General features: G+C 34.9%; 1 pseudogene across 1 annotated transcript; it reads left to right on the plus strand.

The window, feature by feature from the left end:
- LOC147392504 (MAP3K epsilon protein kinase 1-like) lies at positions 1–15,448 on the plus strand (annotated as a pseudogene). The gene is made up of 15 exons (XR_015182215.1): positions 1–179; positions 264–5,443; positions 5,544–5,726; positions 8,209–8,312; positions 8,407–8,456; positions 9,288–9,371; positions 9,809–9,900; positions 9,999–10,082; positions 11,525–11,549; positions 11,637–12,007; positions 12,099–12,232; positions 12,820–13,218; positions 13,445–13,464; positions 14,042–14,154; positions 15,026–15,448. The product of XR_015182215.1 is annotated as an MAP3K epsilon protein kinase 1-like (transcript).
- The last annotated feature ends 307 nt before the right edge of the window (positions 15,449–15,755 follow it).

A 15,755-nucleotide genomic window follows, 5' to 3' on the forward strand; every position in this document is an offset into this window, starting at 1 on the left:
CTCCTTCTCATTTGTTGGCAGAGAAGAAACCCTTGAGTCTCAACGTCTCTCTCTCTCTCTCTCTCTCTCTCTCATTTGTTGGCAGAGAAGAAACCCTTGAGTCTCAACGGGAGACACCAGCGTCTCCTCAAAGGATTTCGTCTCAAAATCAATCGATCAAACCCTCTCAAAACCTCTAGGTATTCATCTTTTCGTCTCTCTTCCTCTCTCTATGATTCTCTCTTTGATTCTTAATTGTTTTCTTTTTCATCAATATTCCTCAGCCAAAGAGAAACCTATCTAGGTCAAATTACATGGTAGCCATCACCTCTGTAAAATCTCGTCCAGAGACGACGACACTGAGAAGAATCAAATCGGATTCAATGAACTAAAATTTTCTGGAATTACGGACCTGCGAAGATTAGGGATATTCTTGACCATTTGACTTCCAAATTGGAGTATTTGTCAATCGAGAAGAATAGGCCTGGGTTTACTTTCTCTCTGAACTCTCTAATCTGGGTTGGATCAAGAAGTCACTCTAGGTTTGATTTAGAATCACTGCTTTCATCTGGCTGGAGCTACAGAGAGGGTTTGATTCTTCCACTTACATCTTTGTTTGAATAAATTAATGAACTACGGTGTAAAACTTTAAATTTTGATTTGCTTGGTGTGGAACTAAAAAAAAAAAAGAGAAAACCAACAGTAGGACTACAATTAGGCTAGTTTTCTATCAATCTCCCACACAATTTTTTGTTGCTGCATCTATCTCAGGTCATTGAATTTGTGTTTCTTATGTATCCTACTGTGTTTTGTTTTTATTTTATTTTTTGTTTTTGAATCGGATAGAAATCTTCAATTTACTGTATTTAACCCTAACTGTAATGCAAACTCAGTGTAGCTCATTCTTATTCCTATTCTAACCTTTTTCTCCACTTTCTCCTTAGAAGAACCCTTATTCAAAATCTGATTTTTTTTCAGAACCATAATTAGAAATTAGGATTTTCACTAACCCACATTTGATTTTCTATTTTTAACCCATTTACCTAAAATTGAACTAATTGGATTGGAAATTCCCACTATGTTCTTCTCTATTATAAATCTCTACCTAACGCATACATTTACAATAGAGAAGAGAGTTGTTGGTCAGTTGGGACTCTTGTTCAGTTTAAGTTGCAGAGAAGATTGATTTGAGTTTTTAGGCTAGGGCTAGGGCTAGGGCATTAGAAGTCACATTCCTCTCTCTCTCTCTGATTTTATAATTTAAGTGATTGGGAAAGGTTATTGGGACTGACAGCATGCTACCTATTGTTGCTCCAACCTTGATGTAGAACAATGGTGCATCTTCCTTAGGCCATTGAATTTGAAAAAATCTACATGTTGCTAACCAAATTGAGCCATATTTATACAACACATGCACACCAACTAGTTTTTGTGTAAAGTATTTTTATGTAGGTTAACAAGTAATTTGTTTTCCTATTTCACAATTTTCTTAAAAACTTACATGTTTCAAACCAAATAGGACAATATAATAGTAAATTTATAACACATACGTAAGTCCACTTAAAACTTAAGTATCATAATTTAATTAGAAAAATCACATTCATTTATAATATATTGTAGTATACCTCTTCAATTATCTACTCTATTTTTTCTGCATTCATTTCATTCGTCATATGGTTCTCTAATCATACATACATTTTTGTTTACTTATTGTTTTTGAAATACAATTTTCTTGATTCTTTTTGAAATTATAAAATTAATTTGAAATCTTCTTATGTGACTTGCATTTTAGGAACCCTATATGTATTGATCATCCCTTCATCGTAATTATGTTATGAGAATTTAGAGCAGTTGAGCCTATAGTATGGGTTAGATATCTTTGAATCTCAATAGGTAGTCTCTTTACTACTCTTCAACTAGAGGGTGATCCAATTGGTTAGTCTTTGATGATCATGATCTTAGACCAATTTTTCTTAACCATGTTTTGTGGAACAAATTTAACATATTCCGCTGAATACAATTAAATTTAAAATTCTAAATATTAAAAATTTTCTAGTCATTAGTTCATTATAATTGGCATTGTATTGATCATATCTTGATCCAAATTATGATCTAAGAATCTAGAGCAGTTGAGTCTATAGTATGAGTTAGATCTCTTTGAATCTCAATTGATAGGCTCTTTACTACTCTTCAATTAGAGGGTGATTCAACTAGTTAGTCTTTGATGATCATAGTGCACCTCTGTCTATTACTAGTAAGGATTAGATTGTGGCCATGTTGCAGTTTTTATCACTATGTGATCTTATATGTATCCTTTGATTGAGCTTCCTTAGTTATTTCCTTATGGGTTGAGATGTAGGAAAAATGACTGTTTATAATTAGTGTGAAAGCCGCCATTGGTATGTGCCCTTGGAAAATGCTGCCTAATTGTCAACTTTGGGTTGAAAAATGATGATACCTGAAGTTCAAAAGTGTGACAGCCACCACATTGCAAAAGGACTAAAAAAGCTTATCCCCTGAAAATCTCAATGCAAAATCATAAAAAAGAGGATGAGAGACAAAAGTGAAAAGAAATGAAGCCCAAAAAGAAAAGAAAAAAAGTGATACATTAGTGTGAAAGCCGCCATTGGTATGTGCCATTGGAAAAGACTGCCTAATAGTAAACCCTGGGTTGAAAAATGATGATACCCTGAAGTTCAAAAGTGTGAAAGCATAAAGGCTAAAAAGCTCATCCTCTGAAAATCTTAATGCAAAATCATAAAAAGGGGGATAAGAAAAAAAAAAAAAAAAAACACACGAGTGGTGGAGTAGTGGTTGAGCGACTTGGGTTTGCTCCCCAAAGTCAGGAGATTGAGTCTCCCCACTCGCGATTTTATTCGATAAAATAAAGATGAATCACTCGTGGTGGAGCAGTGATTGAGCGAACTGGGTTTGCTCCCCAGGGTCGTGAGATTGAGTCTCCCCCATTGGCGATTTTACTTTATAAATTAAAACAAACCACCCGAGTGGTGGAGCAGTGGTTGAGCGGCCTGGGTTTGCTCCCCAGGGTCGTGAGATTGAGTCTTCCTACCCGTGATTTATTCGATACACATGTTTGTGGTGGCATGGTGTATCTAAAAGGATTACTCCTACTATCAATGGGGTTGGCTGTTGCGACAAAAAAAGAAATAAAAAAGTACATCTCCCTTGGGCAATGGCTAGGTTTGACATTTCACTAGGTTGCATTTAGTTTCTATAGTGATCGAACTGCATGTTGGCCTAAAATCTGAACCTAGTCTAGAATAGTCCAGTTCATTATTTCACTCAGTGACAACAAATGTTGAATATTCTTCTAATAGATGAGTAGTAAAAGTGTCTGTCTCAATTATTCATTGACTATAAGACATTCACTGTTGACTTTACTGTCTCTTTTGCCTCTGTTTACTATCCATACTCATAAGGGGTTTAAGTATTGCATATCATTTGTGTGGGTTTCATTGATAAGGGGGAAGATGTTATATTGAATTAGTCATTAAAAGAAAGTCCGTTTGGCTTAGTTTGTCCTGCTTTGGCTTGAAATATTTTTTGGTGACGATCCAAATACTTCCATATCAACTTAGGCCCCCCTTCGAACTTTTTCCTAGTACTCTTCTACTATAATAATGTCACTCGGTTCTTTCTTGCAATGTTGTTCACATCAATTATTTCACTTTGGATTTTTATTTTAAATATTACTTATGTTTTTTTTTTTTCCTACTCCAATGTAGTTTTACCTATTGAGGTCTCAATTATTTACTATACTGAACATCTTGTTATATGTTAGTCCCAATTGTTTTTATCTCTTCTTCTAAGGGTATGTACTGCAACTGAATTCTTTTTGTTTTTGGTATTCTATCTTTGTTTCAATTTTCCCTAGAGCCCAATTTCATTTGCTAACTACTAATGCTATACCTATCAAACAAAAAAATAATCTTTGTTTCTGTTTAACTAGGTCTTCTTAACTGTTAAATTTTAAAGTGAATTTTCTAGAAATCTTATTTTTATTTTCTTGTTTTATTTTGTGGGATGTAGTGAGGATATTTATGTAATTTTGTATGGGCACCACTTCTCGTGTTGTTCATACCATGTCACTTTGTCATGTGGATCGGCATGTGCATGGTGGAGCATGAAGTAATATTAGGGGCGGAGTATAATGTTGCATCTCTTATCGCACAAGAATGTGTGGCAAATTCGTTTTCCATGTTGAACCCTCTTGAACAAGCATTCTCACATGCTATAAATTTCCTCCACCACCTATATGTACATGTAGGGAATCCCATTCACCACCAAGTCCTTGAAATAGCCCTTGAGAAAAGAGAAAGTGAGTAAGAAACCATCAACACTCCAAATTTCATACCTTGTGCAAGTGGAGATCTCATTTCCAACTTGTAAAATTTCCTTAAATTAAATTAATATTTTTCCTTTTCATCCTTTTAATTGTTCTTCTTGGTTGTGAGTCTTGGGCTAGTTTATTTTTACACTATTTGAGAAGCAAAGTTCTAGAATTTTGGATTTCATCTTTCTTCACATTAACTACATAGCCATTGAGTTGTTGAAGAATTACAATTGACTAAGGTACTTCTAGGTTTTTAGGAATGCTCAATTACCAACCTTCACGGTTTTGTATTTTAGATGTGACGTTGTCCACAAATGGTGGAACCAAAAAGTTGTGTTACTATTTATCCATTGGTCGTTTGTCTTTAATGTTGAACTTTCTTCTAATAAATGAAGGTATGATGTGGTAAAACCATACATGAAATAGTGCCTTCTTTTGGTATTCATGAACTACAATGAATTGTCTAAAATATGTTTCATGGTTAGAGCTATTTTTAAATAAGCATAACTATTTTAATTGAATTGTAAAAATATTATGCCTCTTTTGTATCAGAACGCAAACCATCCACCCACCCATTGACCAACACACACATACAAACAAAGACCCCCCCCCCCCAACCCAACACACACTCACACAAACACATCCTCTTTTAGGAAAATGACTCATAGGATCTTCTCTCTTAAATTTGTTGGATATCTACTCTATGCTTCTTTTGGGGACATTTGGTCTACCACTTGATGGTTAAAAGTGTAACTTCATATCAGCCAAGAAGTTGTTCACAATAGCTATTATTCAACTACCAAGAACATATTTAACTTGTAGATTAACCAAACATTGGCTGAAGTAAACTTTCAGATCCTGATCCACATGGCTGCACTCACCATTGAAAGGTATTTATGTCCTATAACTTTGTTCTTTCTATTAATTTGTAATTTTTGTTTTCACCTCTCTAAACTCTTTGATGATTAATATTTGGGTCTTGTGGCAGAAGCTTAGATGATGGTTAGTATCATATCCTATCCTATCCTGCTAGTATCCATCCAGAGAGGAATTGGGTGATCGATTTTGTATCAGGTTCTAAGCCTGTGGTTTCTAATCGATGTGGAAATGGTGAGATGCAGCTCCTTCCCTTGTTTCATTACTCCTACCTATCAGAGTCAGATAGATAGGTTGGTTTCTAATTTCTTTTATTTACTTCCTTATTGATCAGAGTCAGACTGCTATATTTGGTACATCATGGTCAAGGAGTCGAGTAGCTTTTAGAAGAACAGAAAGTGAGGAATGGTGGTGTGATGAGGAATCTGATGGGCATTTGGATAAGTTCATTTGGAGGGAGGACTCAGAATTTCATGAGGTTGGAGGATGATCTTTAAAGAAAACAGGGAGATTACAGGTATCTGCAATAAAATAATAGACCTATTTCTTTGTTGTTTTATCAAATACTTAATAATTAGTTTCTACCTTGAGAATTATTAGTCTATGATCAATGAATTGAAAATTGAATTATGAATGCATCTCATATATTTAAAGCCATTTACTATAACCTATTTAGTCTTATAACATACAAAAAAAGGAAGCTATGTTACCTAGATCTGTATTTTACTATGATGTTGTGCTAGCTAACTTTTCCAGTTGAACTAAAAGTCCTAAAGGAAATGATTAAAAAATCTGAATAGGGAGAAACTCAAGGGAGTAAATCAGAAAAAGCTAGTCTTGAAAGAATAGACATTTTGATTTGGTGGGAGAAAAAGTCATGATCATTTACAAAGGACTAATTACAATTCTAAATAAATGTGTGTATATATATATAGTTGGGTTCTGTGTACATGTATATCTACAATGTGTTTTGTCCTATGTGGCTAAAAGTTTCGGATTGAGCTGATTTTTGGTGAGGATGATCTCTATGATGAGGAGATCATCCTCACCCAAAATCAGCTCAATCCAAAAATTTTAATCTCGTCAAAAGTGATTTACAAAAAATGGACAGTCCACAATTCTTCAACTCATAAATACGGGGTTACAAGTTTTAGAATTAGCTGATTTTTGGTGGGGATGATCTTCTCGTCATAGAGATCATCCTCACCAAAAATCAGTTCAATCCAAAACTTTTAGCCCACATAAGGCAAAACACATTGTAGATATATGAGTAGATATGTGTGTACATGGATCATAATCCTATCTATCTATCTATCTATATATGTTTTTTTTACTTATCGTAGGTATCCCCCCACCCTTCGGGTGAGACTAATCCCGTGGTCACATGCACCACTCCCTCGGAAAGTCATACATGCAACTAGTTGAGTTGAGGGTGAACGGGACCCTAAAGGGGGTGGCCCCAAGGAATTCATTGCTTCGTGCGGTTTTGAACACTTGACCTACCCTTCTTGAGGAGTTTGTCTAGGCTAGACTTTCCACTAGGCCAACCCTTGGGGTTAGAATAAATGTAAATTGGTTTGAGGAGAAATGGTGCATATATAACAAATAACATGCATCAAAAGGATCGGATGGTGAGAAAGGGAAGAATGCTTCATGTAGGGTCACTCTCTCAAAGATAGCAACAATATACAATCATTTATAAAAATCAAGCATAGACATGAGTGAGATCCATGACACTTGAAAACTTGGAAAGAATAACATCGAAATTGAATAAGAATCACAAGAAGGATAGGATTTGCGGACTTTACATTACTTTAAATTTCATATTCACTTTCTTGAATGGCTTTTAACAATATTTTTGAGTTTTGGGATCGAAAATGAAATAATTGAGTTTACCTTTACAATAAGTTTGAAATTTGGTAGATGTGATCGATATTATTTTTGTCTAGGTCTCCAACTAAAGGATTAAATTTCATATTCACTTTCTTGAATGACTTTTAACAACATTTTTTAGTTTTGGGATTGAAAATGAAATAATTGAGTTTACTTTTTCAAAAAGTTTGAAATTTGGAAGATGTATTTTTTTGTGGACCTTTTAAAGAAAAGATTCATTTGTTATATGTAGTGAGATTATTATCTTTGATTTGTACTTTGATGGTAGTGAAGATTACAGAGTGAGGTGCATAGAACGAGATTCGATTGTGATATTTTGATGGTTTTGATTAAGTGTTATATGATGACAGCCCTTAGGGCTAAATATTTCAGATTCTATTTGTATAATGTTGTTATAAATCTATTATTGAATTCTAGGATTGGAAATGGAATGATTTTGAGTTTCTAGTTAAATAAATCCCATTGAAGTTGGATGATGCAACCGATATTGTTTGTCAAAATATTATTCCAAAGGACTGGGATTAAAATTTGGTGAAATATTTTTGTGCTTGGTGAAGAGTAATTTCATGTGGCCTTTTAGAAAGAGGATTTCTGTGATAAATGGAATAAGTTATGGTTGTTATCTATGTCTTGATGTGATGATAGTGATATTATGGAGTCAGATCAAATTGTGGTGTCTTGATGGTTTAGATTGTATAAATTAAATGAATACTATTGTAGTCCTTGCATTGATGATGGTGAGATCATTTGTGGTGTCTCTGGTAAATAGATTTCTATGGCCTATGTTACTTGGAGTGAATATGGTTATAATCTATAAGGCTAAGATTAAATTGTGGTGCTCAAAGGGTTCAGATTGTGTGATATTACTAGTGAAAGTTCCTATATCCTTAACAAATACACAATCTCAACAGTTAAAATGCAAAATCCAACAATCGGGTGTGATTTATCCTCAAGATTCATGTTTTATCTTGACCATTGGATTTGTTTATTTTAAAGAAAAGGGATTGTGTTTGTGGTTTTGATTTTGGTTCCTTTAATTGTATATGGCATTTTATTTTGTAGTTTTTCCTGTGTTTGTAACTTAATTCTTTTTTGCTTGTGTTTAGGAGGTGTTGCCGACCCTTTTGTGATGTTGTGTAGGGCTTTGCTATGAAAAGTCGAAGTAACAATTTTGACATTTGTCATTCCCACAGTACTTCTTGTGCACCAGGTATTTTTTCCACTCAAGTTGTTCATCACTAATATTAAGAACTCAAGTTGATATTCCTCTCTAATCATATTTTTTCGTGACTTTATGGATTCAGTCGCCGTCTTCGTCTTCTCCTTCTCCTCTCAATCTTCGAATCAAACTCAAGTGAGGGTTTTATCTTTTTAGGTTTTATATTTTTTCTAAGTTAAAAAAATTGTTCAAAGAGAGATCTATCATTCTATTTTCCACCTTTGAGAGAGAGAGAGAGAGAACATAAACCCTAACACCATGGATGGATCCTGGAGAAATCGTGAGTTTTTTATCTTGTGTGCAGTCATTCTCTATGGTAAATCTTGTTGTTTTCTCAAATCTTATAGATCTATCTTGATTAGTAATGGTTTTGAGTATCAATTTCCTCATATTCGATCTATTTATATTTCTTCCTTGTTTTTCTTTGATGATAAAAGTTCTCCTTAGGTCAAATGATTGTGATAATAGGATTTTGATCTTTTGTGAGTAGATTATAATAGGTTTAGACCATTTTTGAACTGTGTTAATATGGAGTTCATAGGAGCTCTCTTTGTGTTAAATTAGAACAGAGATCCATTATATAAAAATTTGATTATTTTAAGGTTTCTTTTGAACTCCATTTCTCTTGTAATTTATATTGTTTTGGATTAATGTAGGTTGGATGGATTTGTACTATATGAATCCATACAGTTAATATATGATATTCTTAGGTGGAAAGGTTATTTGATAAATGGATTGTACTGTATGGCAACATAGGTTGGAAATTTAGTGGAACAGAGAGTGCATTTGATGAGTTTTGGGAGAGGTTTTGGAGAGATGGTAATAGAAAGATTGATGGATTTGGTGTTCTTGAGTTTGGGTTGGGGATTGATTTGAGTTCCATTTCATGACTTCAATGCCAAGCTCTTATTGCAATTAAAAAATTCTGAAGAACCAAACATCTTTGTATGACTTTTTCTGTTTCAGGTTATATGTTCGGTTCTCCAAATTATAAATCAAATAATCAAAGGTAACACATATTTCCGGGAAAATGCTTGTCTTGTAGGCCTAGTAAGTACACCGTCTATCACTTAGGCTTGTCTTGTAGGCCTGGTAATACTGGAACTTCATCTTTTCCTACATGTGGCATTGCTTTGTTGGAGTTGGATGGCTACTAACAAAAATGGATTCATTTGATCGGTTGATCCAAAACATCTAAACTTTTTATATTTTTAAGAACTCTTTTGAGATTCCAAAAGAACGTGAAGGCCACATAAGTTCTAAAATTAGATCCATTTTTAGATAAGATCTTCTTGATAGGACCCTACCTCTACCTATTCATCTTGTGCACTGTGCTCGTGGGTTTGGACTTTTGAGGAGATCATTCAGATGTATGGTTATCCTCATCCACCTCATCCTCAGTAACTGGACTTTTCTTTTTCTTTTTCTTCAGCGCATTTTGGAATTGGAACATGCTTATAAATGTTTTCGTTGTAAATTAATTACAGATTCCTCTTGTGATGAGCTTTGCGGTACCTGATCGTCCCTGTGAAGTTCGTATGCAAGCAACTTGTTTCTTGCAACAGCTTTGTCAGTTGAGGTTTATATTTTTTTTCCCTATGTATTTCCTGGTCTTGTAACTTGTGTCTCCATAAATTAGCTATGTTGGAAATTATGGAAGCTTCTTCTTCTGTCCAGCTCCTTAACACTGCAAATGTTCATTGCTTGCTAGGAAATACTTTTTGTGGTTGATTTTCTAGAGGTTGATTATGCAAAATACAGGTTTGTACTGCACTCGTACCATATTATGTGCAATTTTATGTTGAAAAATACATGGAAAGTTGATACACCTGATCTCCAAGATGATGATGCTATGATTTGCATGTGGCACATACTGGCGATCCGAGCCCTGTCGTTCAAATTTTCTTAGAAGGTTTCCTTTTTTGGGAATAGATGCATTTAGGCTTTATAGACCTTTTCTTGATTGTCTGCGTATTGGATGATTGGGACTGTCTTCAAAATATGATTGTCTTTGGTGGGAGTTATTGGACCAATGGTAGGTCTCGAGTTAATACTATAAAATGGGCAGTTGTTTTCTTTATCTTTTTCTTTTCCCATCTTACCCTCCACAACCATGTTTAAAATGAAAATTTAGATCAAATTATAACAAGTAATTTTTTTTTATAAGTAAATTATAAAGAGTAATAGAAAGTTATATGTATTTTTTTTTTCAGTTAAACAGAAATAACTTGTCAGGGATGTCATGTTATCATTGGGACTTGGGAGAACCCACCTTAGAGAAGAACATGGGATGGCATTTTATAGAAGAGTTCAGTTAAGAGGGTGAGGTGGCATAGTGTGGAGTGAAGATGAATGTATAGTGTGTCAAATGTGTAGAGAGAAAACTGTGGTTTGAGAGCATCAGTTTTATCATCATCAGCAAAGCCTTAAATCAAAAGTTTGAGCACCATCTATAATATATATATATATATATATTCGTGAGTTGATAGTATAGGCAAAATCTGGACAATGAGCCAACTTGGTGAGTTTGCTTGATACGTAGTATAGATTATACATTTATTCTTTTAACTGTTTACTGCTGATGATGTCTACATATAAGATTGTCTATCATCGAGTTAAATCATGAAATATAAGATTGCTAATTTTCTTGTTTGCTTTTTATTTATATGGTTTGTTCATTTTAAAATTTTATTTATGGTTTTTATGCAATTTTTTGTTTATATTTTATTTCCCTTGAAAGATCAAAGCATTGCTTCCCTTCATAATGGAAAACCACCTCAGATACACCTTGTGCAATTAAAACATTGAATGACATGATATGTTCTAACCTTAAAATCTTAACCTGTTGTTGGGATGAGGATAACTCCCTTCAGATCTAAGTCTAACCATGGTACTATTAATATACTGGTAACATAATATTCTTGATGAGTATTTTAGAAATGCTCTTCCTTTTTAAGGTGTTTAGAGGAGTGTTTTTTGAAGACTAAGATGGGATAGGGTATGTAATCTGGAGTAAGCTGTGTTGGGCTTGTTCTTTTTTCGTAGGATCTTTTTTGCTGTTTTTCTGTTTTTGGGCTGGATATCTCATCCTCCCTTTTGGACATTCTCTTTTTCTTCTAATAAATTCTGTTCACCTATCAAGAAAAGAAATGTTCTTCCTTTTTTGGATCATTTTTCTTATATGCTATTCCTTGGTTGTTCAGGGTGTTGTATAAAAGAGAAATTATCGTTTAAAATCAGGTGGGCTTTTTGTTGCCACATCATATATTCATTTGATAGAATGTTGCTAAACCAATCATTCATGCTTTTGCAAAGGTTTTGGGACGTGGAAGAGAAAATGGAAATCTTGACTCTATGCCTAGAATTTTGCATAAGATAGCAAATAAGAAGATGAGATTACTGATATCTCTTGAGAGAGCTGCTTCAACATCGGGTGTTGCATCTCAGACAGCTTCGGGTGTGCTATCTGGTTCAGGTGTCCTAAATGCTAGACCAGGAGGTGCGACATCTTCCGGGTTACTTTCCCATACGCTGATGTGGCTAGGGATTATCTTGAAAAGGTGGAAGAACTTTTGCTTGAATTTGCCCACGCAGACACAACTGTCAAGTCTTTCATGTGTACCCAAAGTTTGCTTAGTCGTCTTTTTCAGATGTTCCATAAGGTTGAACCTCCTATGCTTTTGAAGGTTTGTATGGAAATTCACTGATATTATAAAGGTTCAGCGTCTCTATATAATTCTGACTCCATATGATGTTGCTGCTTCTGTTTTCTTACAGTTGTTGAAGTGTATCAATCATTTGTCGACCGACCCAATTGCCTAGAAAATCTTCAGCGAGCAGATGCTATCAAACATTTGATCCCAAACCTCGAACTCCAAGAAGGGGCTCTTTTATCTCAAATACATCATGAAGTGAGTCTTCTTGATTTGCGCTTTGTTCCTAGCCCAAAGATGATCAGAGAATAAATATACTACCTGCAACATTTCCAGTTTGTGTTTGTATGTGTGCTTTTCAAAGCTATTTTTTTAATATATAAAGTTAAAATATTTTGAAAAACCTGACTTATTGGAAATAGGTAAGCTATCCTGAAACATACCATTGGCATTTATTGTTCTTTTCCATACAAATGCTAATTTTTGTTTATGACCTTCTTTTCTTGTTTTTTAGTTGTTTGTTTTTAAGCGATACATTTGCAAACTTTTGTTCAAACTTTTGAATATTGATGTGAAAGCTATTTGTTTGAAGCTTATTTTGCCATTGAGTTATTTTTGGTGTGGAATCCAACTCATGACCTATTTAATTGAATTATGAATGTTGAATTGGAATGAGAGACTATAATATAAAAGAAGTTTGGCTAAGATGCCAAGGTGGAAAAAGGCATATGCAATATCATCACTTCATTTTTGAGAGGTTGTTTTGACTTAAGCTGAGAAAAGTTTGTGTCAATGACCCACCCATTTTAGGATGTTGTCTGACTAAATAAATTCTATTGTTGAAGGTTCTCAATGCACTCTTCAACCTATGCAAGATGAACAAAAGGAGACGAGCAAGCTGCTGAAAACGGGATTATTCCACACTTGATGCATTTCATCATGTCAGATTCACCCTTGAAACAATACGCTTTACCTCTACTCTGCGATATGGTCCATGCATCCCGTAATTCAAGGGAGCATCTAAGGGCCCATGGTGGGCTGGATGTGTACTTGAAGTTACTGGATGATGAGCTGTGGTCAGTGACTGCATTAGATTCTATTGCAGTTTGCTTGGCACATGATAATGAAAGCAGGAAAGTAGAACAAGCGTTACTGAAGAAGGAAGCAGTTCACAAATTGGTGAAGTTAGGCTGTCCAGAACAACATTTTGTTCACATATTGGAGCCATTCTTTAAAATTATCATGTAAGTTACTACCTATCATTTGTCTCTTTTTTTTTTTTTTTTTTTTCTCTCGTCTCTATCTGTTGAGCATGTCTCATTTTTCATTTAAAAATAATCAATTGAGTTGACTGTCGGAATGGTTTACCAACAGCATAGTGGAACATGCAATGCAGAAGCAGAGAAAGGGTGTGGGAGTAACCACTTTTCTCTTTTCTGATAAGTAAAATTTATCAATTGCAAATAACAGCAAGAGGAATGCAAAGTCAGGTGGTTGAGAAGACCGGCCTATCAAAAAACCAAAAAAACAAAAACAAAAACAAAAGCAAAAAAACAAAAAAAGAAGTCAAAAGCCAAACCTCAACCCTTGTCGACTAGCATAACACCCTCTCCCCTCTTCGAACACACATTTAAGAAATCCTCGAAGAAGATTCCACTAAACTCAAGAAAGAGCTTATAAAGATAAGTTTTCCTTCCTCTGAAAAACACATCCGTCCCTCTCCTTCCACAAGCTCCAATATACAGCAAATCTTCTGCGTGGGGGCCAACCACTCAATCTCCTGTGCTAACTATGACCTGATTTTTTGATTCTATGTACTATCAATTGTCCTCTTCTGGAGTATTTGCTTCCAAAAATGAAATATATCAGATGGTAATCATCTGATTGTGTCAACTTTTGACTGGAAATATCCTAATTCCTAGGTGGGATGCATCAAATTTTGCACCCAGTGTTTTTATGTTGTAGGTTAGCCATTTTTTATGGCATACCTATGGGAAGGTCTTCTCTGTTTTGTCTTATAATTATTCGTTAATTGAATTAGTGGATATTATTAATCTTGAAATGCAGAATCTTCCTGAATAAATATGACACTAGCAGTCAATGGTTTGACACCTTTGCTCATTGCAAGACTCGACCATCAAGATGCTACAGCTTGCCTTAATCTGCTTAAACTAATAAAGGTGAGTTACCAGATTTTTTCTGTGTTGCAATTTTGTAATGTTGTATGTCACATATATCTTATAATATTATTCGTGGCATATAAGAAAGATTCGTTATAGTATAGAATCAATGGCAGAAATGCTACTGAATATGCGTGTCAATGAGTTTTCAAACATTATGTGGATAAGAATGAGTTGATCTATATTATTAAAAGCGATGGTTCTCCAAAATGTCAAGAGCCCGCAGATGTTTGGAATTGTTGGTAGTAATTGCTGATGGATTTAGTGTTTCAGTATTTGGTGGAGAAGAGTTATTCTAAATAGGGAGCTGCATCCTGTGTAGAGGCTTCTTGCAACTAAGCCTTTAGATAAGATCAACTGGCAAATTTCCTTGGTTGGTTTGGGAGCAAAATTTATATTGCCGATAGTGAAAATGTGATTACTGTTTTATACAAATTTCTATTTCACCTTATATTATTGACTCAGAATCACATCCTGGTCATGAGCCCAAGAAGTTTGTGATCATCAGCAGGATGTTTAATGTTGAAATCCCATCACATGACTGACCAATGGAGGCTTAAAGCCTCCTACTGAAGTTTGTGTTTGGTTCATATTCATGATCAATGAGGCCACTAATTATGGTGGCTTTGAGCTTCCGTATATATAAATTTTCAACCATGTGTTGTCTCACAGATTCTGACCCCATGGATCTTGGAGTGTCATTGATGCAAAGAACCAAATACTCTACTGCTTGCACCAGAAACATTTTTAATAACATGAATTGCATGCCTAGCTTCAGACCTGAAACAACATTAGTTGGCTTGCGAGCAGTGAGTTACCATATTTCCCCTCATTCCTTGAGCTTTCTCACTTTTTATTACAATAATGTCAGGCTGTCTACGAGCACCATACCGACCAAAGCAACTCATTGTGGAGAATGATCTGCCTCATAAGCTTCAGAATCTGATTGAGGAGCGCAGAGACGGGCAGCGTTCTGGACGCCAAGTCTTGGTGAAATAGATGGCTACTGCACTGCTTAAAGCGCTTCATATCAACACTGTTCTGTAAATTCACCTCTGCTTCTGCCTCCCTGTATATTTGTTTTATTGGAGAAGAATGTAATTAGATTTAACTATTCATTTTTTTTTTTTTTTGTTTATGCTCTCTCAATGTATACGGAACAAGATTGGGCTAAGCTGTCCAATTTTATCTGGAGTGTTGGGTCGGCTGTTCTCCCACTTTTTCAAATCTTGGCTCGGTTGTGTATGATATACAATCTTATTTCTCTAAATGCAACTTTTCCTCAGATTGCTAATTTCTGACTCTTTGATATTTACCTCGACAAACGCTTTATTCTCACACACGCATTGAAAATGAGTGCTGGAAAGAGAGGAATAACTGCATTGGAGGATTCAACCTTTTGCAATTTGTTGGTTCATTTGGAAGGAGTAGGGCTTGCTGTCGGGGTGTGTTGTCTTCTTGTAAGGATGGTCAAATTGGCTGTGTTCAGAAGGTAAATCATCTACTATTTTAGACAGACATCAATTCTTTTTTGTTTTACTTTAATTGAATCAATAGCTCGGTACTCTCTTTTGGATTGGTAAAGATTAGTAGGCCTGCCG

Source organism: Akebia trifoliata, chromosome 10, assembly GCF_017979445.1.
Source record: "Akebia trifoliata isolate Shusen 1 chromosome 10, ASM1797944v1, whole genome shotgun sequence".
Classification (NCBI taxonomy): domain Eukaryota; kingdom Viridiplantae; phylum Streptophyta; class Magnoliopsida; order Ranunculales; family Lardizabalaceae; genus Akebia; species Akebia trifoliata.